This window comes from Benincasa hispida, chromosome 5 (genome assembly GCF_027475165.1).
Source record: "Benincasa hispida cultivar pf3 chromosome 5, pf3_genome.v1.1, whole genome shotgun sequence".
Classification (NCBI taxonomy): Eukaryota; Viridiplantae; Streptophyta; class Magnoliopsida; order Cucurbitales; family Cucurbitaceae; genus Benincasa; species Benincasa hispida.
Window position 1 is genome coordinate 14,240,586 of NC_143482.1, and position 9,302 is coordinate 14,249,887.

Below are 9,302 nucleotides of genomic sequence, written 5' to 3' on the forward strand. Positions count from 1 at the left end.
ACAAAGAAAAGTATTGAACAGGGATACAATTATGTTCCAACCTTTTGGGTTCTATGTTGTAAATAATGTGGCTGCATCATACTAAGAAAGTGAAATATGCATGAACAAAAAACTACTCCCATTCGATCTGGTGTCCATTTCCTTTATGAGGTCTAAACAGCTACTACCGAATGTTCCCATGGACCGCTGAATCTTAAATTAATTCAAGCTTAGATTCTTTATCCTACAGTGTCCCTTTTTCCTAAGACGACTGACCCTCTTATTCCAAAGCTCATAGTCCTGTATTCCTTTATGACATCAGTTTATATCTTAACCTTCTCAACATTATGATTCCACTAGATTGCTAAATTAAGCGATCAATTTAACTTAACAATATTTATCCATAAACTCAACAAAGGAAATGCAAAAGTCAAAGAGGTATGAAACATAAGCATTGCTCTAAGCCATAAAACCTTAGGGTATTCACATAACTGAACCCCTTAGAGAATTTAGCTCATGATAAATGATAAAATAATGAACTTTATTAAAGCAAGAATCATAGCTACAATATGATGTTCAACAGGTAAAGAAAGAAAAGAGAGAATTACAAGAAAATAAATTCAATAAATATAACTCAAAGATGCCTTGGGATAATTTCTTAAATTCTTAGTCTTTCCTTAGGTTAATTCCTCTTGTCACACGCTTCCATGGGATGAGAAGACCCAAAGATGCTACGCCTTAGGGGAACTTTTGTTCTTAAGGCTACTGACTTAAAAATTTGAGAAGAAGTCCAAGGGGAGTAATGAAAATGGTAGAAAATGAGAATAGATTGTGATGGATTTGTGGATGGAGAGATAAATGATGAAATGAGAGGCTTCCCATTCTTTATATAGGTCAAAATTGGTCGAGGGATGACCTAAAATCATGGCTAGCCATTTTCCCATCATTTTAGGTATGAAATAATAACTTTGACCGAGGAACTTACAACCAAAATTGACTAGACGAATCTGAAAAATTAGGCTCACTGATGTGGTCGCATCACCTAAGCCATTGAGGTCGCATCAAGTCAAATTTATGCAAAACAACCAAAAACCTTAGTAAAAGCTTATAAAATCAGTCTAAATCAGTCTGAATCAACTTTAGACAATTCAAACGTATGTATTTGCTCATTTGATCTAATTTAGGGCATCCAGAGGTCAAAATATCACAAAAAATATCTTTTTACTATAAAAAAAAAAATACTAAAATAGATGGTAATGCACTTTTTTACATCATTCACACCTCCAAACTTAAATCTTTGCTTGAGTAAACAAAATATATATTAGGTACTAAAAGTGAATTAACATGCTTAGTCAGAAGTAAATGTAAAGTAGATGTCTTTTAGGAGAGGTCTTAATCCTTAGTGCCTTACTTCCTCAATTCCAAAGTTGCCCTCACAAGAGTTTCATTTTAAAATTGGCTCAACTTCCCTCAACTATCTAACCAACATGCCAAATAACGTAGCTACCAGTCATGGAACCTAGTGAGATCCTTGATGGGTTACAGGTCCCCCCCCCACCAAATTTGTGCTTTTGCTAGGCCATAAGGCTCACATTTTACAAGCAATTATACTTTTATTTTCTTTTTCTTTTTTTCTTTTGCCTAGGAAAGATCCTTAGTGTCACCCTCACCTTCATTCCACTTGTCCACACAGGTGTTGTATGAGACATCTAACTACGAGCAAGGTTCACTTAGGGCAAGCACTCACTTCTCTCATTAATTGTTTTGCTACAAAAGAAAGCACAAATTTCATGCTCGCCCCTGGCTACTTTGGTTAACTCAGAAAAGAGTGTCATCCTAGATTTTTTTTTTTTCATTTTTTCCTTTTTCATCTTTTTCTTTTTTTTTTCTTTTCTTTTTCGAGGCCTAACACATTTACATAACATTTCATGGATAACATCTACACAACTGATAATAAAATTTGAAACATATAAGCTCTTCCCCCAAACTTAAGGAAGGCAATGTCCTCATTGACTATAGTATGAGAAATAGTACAAAGACAAGGTAGTCACTTTGGATAGACTACAAAAAAAAGGGCTAGGCTCTCTTAGTGTGCTAAATTGTGTAAATAAAGACAAATGAAAATATGGTTTAAGTGTGCTCGACCAAACATGTAGAACGTAAAATGAGAATAAATATGGTTTAAGTGCAAGCATACATTGTTGATGAAGTAATAAATCTTGAAGTATTCCAAAAGTCGAATCCCCCGAGACTATTTATGCAATCAATCTTTATAAGAAAGAGTTTTTGGATGCAAACCAAAGGGTAACCACTAAATAAGTGATTTTGAGGTTTAATGATGATAAAAACAGTAAAGAAGAATGTGGAATATGGATATAGTTATGTTCCAACCTTTCGGGTTCTATATTGTAAGTGATGCGGTCACATCATACCAAGAAAGTGAAATATGCATGAACAAAAAACTACTCCCATTCGGTATGGTGTCCAGTTCCTTTAGGAGGTCTAAGAAGCTACTATCGAATGTTTTTATGGATAATTGAATCTTAGATTAATTCAAGTTTAAATTCTTTATCCCATGATGTCCCATATTTCTAAGACGATTGACCCTCCTATTCTTAAGCTCCTTGTCCTATATTCCTTTGTGACATCAGTTTATATCTTAACATTTTCAGCATTAGGACTCCACTAGATTGCTAAATTAAGTGATCAGTTTAACTTAACAATGTTTATCCATAAACTCAACAAAGGAAATGTAAAAGTCAAAGAGGTATGAAACATAAGTATTGCTCAAACCATAAAACCCTAGAGTATTCATATAACTGAACCCTTAGAGAATTTAGCTATTGATAAACGATAAAATAATGAACTTTATGAAAGCAAGAATCATAGCTACAATATGATGTTAAATGGGTAAAGAAAGCAAAGAGAGAATTATAAAAAAATAAATTCAATAAATACAATTTAAAGATGCCTTGGGATAATTTCTCAAATTTGCTTATTCGTAGGCTATCCCAAGGAAAGGAGAGGTTGGTACTTCTTTGATCCAAGTGAGAATACAATATTTGTATCGACAAAAGTTAATTTTTTGGATGAAGACCACATAAGGGATCACAAACCACGAAGTAAAATAGTTTTAAGTGAAATTTCTAATGAAACTACTAACACTTCAACAAGGATTGTTGAAGAGGTTAGTACATCAATAAGGGTTGTTGATGTCGATTCATCTAGTCAAACATATCCATCTCAAAAGTTGAGATTGTCTCGACGTAGTGAGAGGATTATGAATTCACCTATATGCTATATGGGTTTAGCAGAAGTCCAAGACATCATATCTGATGATGCTATTGAGGATTCATTGTCTTACAAGTAAGCAATGGGAGATGTTGACAAGGATGAATGGATTAAAGCCATGAAGCAAGAAATGAAGTCTATGTACTTCAATTCTGTCTAGAAGCTTGTATATCAACCTGATGGGGTAAAACCTATGGGTTGTAAGTAGATGTACAAAAGGAAAAGAGGTTTAGATAGAAAGGTACAGATCTTTAAAGCTAGACTAGTGGCAAAGGGTTATACCCAGATTGAGGGAATGGACTATGGAGAAACTTTCTCACCTGTTGCCATGTTAAAGTTTATTCGAATTCTCTTGTCCATAGCCACATATTATGACTATGAGATATGGCAAATGGACGTAAAGACTGCGCTTTTGAATGATAATTTTGAAGAGGCCATCTACATGAATCAACTAGAGGGATTTATTGAACAACTAAAGGGATTTATTAAAGCTAGACTAGTGGCAAAGGGTTATACCCAGATTGAGGGAGTGGACTATGGAGAAACTTTCTCACCTGTTGCCATGTTAAAGTTTATTCGAATTCTCTTGTCCATAGCCACATATTATGACTATGAGATATGGCAAATGGACGTAAAGACTGCGCTTTTGAATGATAATTTTGAAGAGGCCATCTACATGAATCAACTAGAGAGATTTATTGAACAAGATCAAGAGTAAAAGGTTTGCAAGCTTAATCGATCCATTTATGGACTTAAACAAGTATCTCAATCTTGGAATATAAGATTTTATACTGCTATCAAATCTTATGGCTTAGATCATGTTGATGAGCCTTGTGTTTGTTGGGATGGATAAGCTCACACTAACCCCTCAATTTTGGATTCAATTCGGGGGATGGTCTACAGGGTTTATAACTACTTCTCTTACTACAGAACCTCCCCCCCCCCCCCCCCCCCCAAGAACCGTATAAGAAGTTTTCCCCTCCATGATTGCTCATGCAATTTGGGAGATCTAAGTAATTCATGAATTACTTAGATCTAAAATAATAACATCACATCACCAAGACCTTTGGTCTCTACCCGGACCCGATGAAAAAATTGGGATCACTTCTTATGGACTCGTTATTGATGTCCTAAATCTAGTGTATCTCATGGTTTATAGTTTTGTTGACACAAATTATTTATCTAATAAAATCATAGGTATTTTATTTGACATTTAGACAACATTAATTCAATCCAATAAACTAAGATCCAAAGTTATATGATGTCACTTGAACACTATGCAGTTGACATACAAATGGTTCATGTTCAAGTAATAACCTTAGGGTTTGCAGTAAATGGATGAAGGTTGGATGCTTTATTCTGATAACACTACGGATACGACCCACTTTGTAATTGTTATATGAGATGTAAGTGTTACAAACAATATGAGCCATATTCTTCATGTAAAGACATGTGAGTGGGGTATCACTGGCCCGAAAGCTGTGGACTATAAACTATTTATTCATTAGAGGAATCAGTGGTACGTAAGGAGTTAGATGTAATTGCAAGGGTAAAACGGTATTTTAACCCAACTGTAGTTATGAGCATTTGTGAAGGGTCATCGTTTTGTTAATCGGTTATATTCATGGATACAGAAATATATCTACAGTGTGAAAAGTGTAACTATCGGTCTTTAATGGAGTGATAAGTAGTTAATGAATATTGATTAATTGGATAAATGGAGTTTAATCAATTAATCTCATATCATTAGAGCTTCTAATCTGTAGGTCCATAAGGTCCCCTTGTTAGCTCACTAAAAGATGGTAATGAGGAATGATTTTAATTGTTCAAATCAAATGAGGGAATTTTATATTAATGAGATTAATATATAATGGTTAATTATAGATATGATCTATAATCTAAATTATGTAAGAGAGATATATTTGAATAAGATTCAAATATTAGATTTATATGAATTGAATTTATAAAGAGATGTATACATTATAAATATGTGATATTTATATGTTGACTAACTCCATATTAAATATGATTTAATTGATTAAGAACTAATGGAGATTGGAGGCTAGTATAAATATATGATATTTATGATAATTAATTAAATGTCTATTAAATAAGATTTAATATATGGTCATTTAATTAATATGCCAATTAATATGGAGTTAATTGGCATATTAATTAAATAAGGGTTATTTAATTAATTATCACTAAGAGTATAAAGGAAAATACATGGAGAAGGGGTTAACCCTTATCTAAAAATCTTTACCTTTCTCCTCCTTAAAAGTTATTGGAGACCACTCTTCCAAGTTCTTTGGACTCCTAGATGATAACAAGGTCACTTTGTTGGTGGTGTCCTTTATTGGAGAAGTTCGATATCGTTAATAACGGTGGAAGAGGAAAGCTAGAAGAATCAACAAAGGTGAGTTTTGATTTCTTTTCTTCTTCCTTTTTTCTAACATGCTTATAGTTTTGGTTAAATTTTTATCCTACAAATGTATGTTTTATTTTACTGTTTTTGTTTCAATAAAAATCAAATGTCTAAATGCAAGGCGTTCACACACTTCTGCAGGAATTTGATTCCTTCAATTGGAATCAGAGCTCGGTTTTCTTGAATTTTGATTTTTTGTTTTCTAAAACAAAAATCAGTTCATGAGGTGAGTTATTTTTTTTGCATTTTTCTTGAAAATGTATGAGGTTTTTTTTTATAGATAATTTCATTTATTGGCACCATAGATTATAAAATTTTATGTTGATTTGATCAATGTAAGGGCCTATTGTTTGAGCATTTTATTTTTGCAATCGAGTCCGTATTTTTGGGTCATTCGGGTTCAGAAACAAAGATGTTTGGAGCTCAGTTTTTCGAAGAAAAACAAAGGATTTTCTTTTGTCTCGCGACTCCTGGTATCTTGGCATGCGATGATGGCTTGTGGGGAGATGTCATGCGATGATAGCTTACGACGGGACATATTCCATGCAATGGGGTGATGGCTTTACAAAGCAGAGGAGCTTAAAGGTAAGTGCATCAACGCATACCATGCGTCGACACTTACAAGGCTGAATGCAAACCCATGCGACAGGTAGCATATCTATGTGGTGAGTTGATGCCCATGCGGTGAAGGGACTTAGGCGTCGTGGATGCAATACTCACAGTCGCATGCAGAGGGACGATGCCCATGCGTTGAACTTCATTTTCCAATGCATGCGGTACTCGAAACTCATGCCTTCTAGCGAGGCACCATGTGTCGGGCACTTCGTCTATGTTATGGAAGGTACCTGGCAGATAGTTGATCGCAAGAGTTTCTTCCAACACAAGGATGGCAGCTTTCCTTAGTAATTTTAAAATTAAGTTGCCAATATTTGGTCTATCATAGCTTTTATATTGTTTTATATGCATGTAATGCATTATTTAACTATGTGTTTTATATATTGCATAATGTATGTCATATAGTTTTAAAATTCCGCCTTAGGATAAAAATGATCATGCATCATATAAATGTTATATGGTTAATGATTAATATAAGCATGCTCATGCATTATAATCTAATTGTTATATTATTTGAATCCATATTTTGAGTAAGCATATTCATGCATCATAAATGTTATAATGTATGATGTAAAGAAATGAAAATGTATGTTTATTTTTTATGTATGATAATTATAAGCGTTATAACTAGATGAAAAATGAACTTTGCATTGAGCATGACATTACCTAGATTAATATAAACGTTATATTTAATCAAAGTCGTCATAATGCAAACGAAAAAGGATTTTGAAAAATTCATTGTTTTATAAAGGTTATAAGTTTAATGAATTAGTTTAAAATAGATAATCAAGAGTTGCATGTAAACATATGTTTAAATTTTTTTAAAATGATTTAAAATTGATTCACCTAGACTTCTGTTAAACGCATTTCTAATGAGATTAGAATTAGGTTAATCTTTTAATTAATTTTAATCGGATTAAAATGAACTTGGTTAAAAGATTAAATTTACAAAATAATTGCCCATAAGGGACCTTTGTCTAAGGAACATTCTATCTAGGTTGAGGTTTTTAAGCTGACGAAAACGAAACACCTCTACCTGGGAACGGACCTAGAAAGGTGAATTGGGCAAATATTTTATAAGCATACAATAAGTGATTATTTTCATTATAGAGTTTAATGAACAAAAACACATATTGTTAAACTATTCAATATAAGCGTTATATGGAGCAAATTTAACAAGGGCTTAGTTAAAATAGTTTAGCCTTTTTTTTCTAAGTTAATAAACACTGGCTAAAAAGCATGAGAACATGATCACTGCATGCCAAATCATGGAATCATTGTGTGACATGTTTAGAAAACCTTCCTCACAAGCCATGCATGATGCTCTTAAGTTCATCATCAATGAGTGGATGGTTGAAGGATCGTCTGTTAGGGAACATGTCCTTAACATGATGAACCATTTTAATACCACTGAGATGAATAGAAGTCTCATAAATGAGCCTAGTCAGGTGAGCTTTATCATGCAATCACTGCCAGGCAACTTTCTACAATTCCGTAGCAATTGTGTTATGAAAAAAATTGACTACAACCTCACCACCCTCCTTAACGAGCTACATATTTTTAAGTCTTTAATAAAAACTAAAAGAAATAATGGAAGGGCAAATGTTGCCTTCTCTAACAAGAAAAAGGTCATAAGAGGTTCGACCTCTGGAACTAAATTTATGCATCTCTCTTCATCTTGTGTGAAGAAGTGGAAAAAGAAGAAGAGTGGAAAGGGGAATAAAGCCACCACTGTTGCTGCACGGCAAAAAGGACAAAGTTGCAAAAGGAACCTGTTATCATTGCAACCAAGATGCGCATTAGAAAAGGAATTGCCCAAAATATTTGATCGAGAAAAAGAAGGAAAAAGAAGATAAATATGATGTACTAGTTCTGGAGATGTGTTTGGTGGAAAATGTCAACCATACTTGGATATTTTATTCAGGTGCCACTACCTATGTTTGCACTTCTTTGCAGGAAACTAGTTCCTGGAAACAGCTGGCAGCGGGAGAGATGACTCTACAAGTTGGAATAGGAGAGGTTGTCTCAACGGTTGAAGTTGTTTTTTGAATCAAAGTTTATGTTGTTAGGCAACGTTTACTATGTTCCTAATTTCAAAAGGAACTTTATTTCAGTTTCATGTTTTTTAGAACACTCTTTTAATGTATCTTTTACTCAGGATAAAGCGTTTGTTTCGAAAAATGATGTTGGTATTTGTTTTGCAATAAACGAAAGAAAATTATATGTACTAAGGCCGTTAGTATTTACAATGCTCCACAATATTGAAATGTTCAACACTACAACCACTAAAACTAAAAAAAAATCTTTTAAAGATAATACTCATCTTTGGCATCTAAAACTAGGTCACATTAATCTCAATAGGATTGATAGGTTGGTTAAGAATGGACTTCTAAACGAGTTAGAAGAAAATTCTTTACTTGTATGTGAATCTTGTTTAGAAGAAAAAATGAAAAAACGACCTTTTACTGGAAAAGGTTATAGAGCCAAAGAATTGTTGGAGCTTATACACTCAGACCTTTGTGGTTAGATGACTGTAAAAGACAGAGGAGGGTTTGAATATTTTGTCATTTTTTATGGACGATTATTCAAGATATGGGCATGTTTACTTAATGCACCATAAGTCTGACACACTTGAAAAGATCAAGGAGTATAAGGCTGAAGTTGAAAATTTGTTAGGTAAAAAGATTAAAACACTTTGATCAGATTGAGGTGGAGAGTACATGGATATTGAATTCCAAAACTATATGTTAGAACATGGAATTACATCTCAACTCTCAACACCTAGTACACCTCAACAAAACGGTGTATCAGAAAGGAGAAATAAAATGTTGTTGGACATGATTGGCTCTATGGTAAGCTATGTTTCTCTACCTATCTCATTATAGGGTTATGCAGTGGAGACTGTAACTTACCTTTTAAACCAGATTCTATCAAATAGTGTTACTAGAACACCTTTTGAATTATGAAGAGGTCCTAAAAGTAGTTCACAACA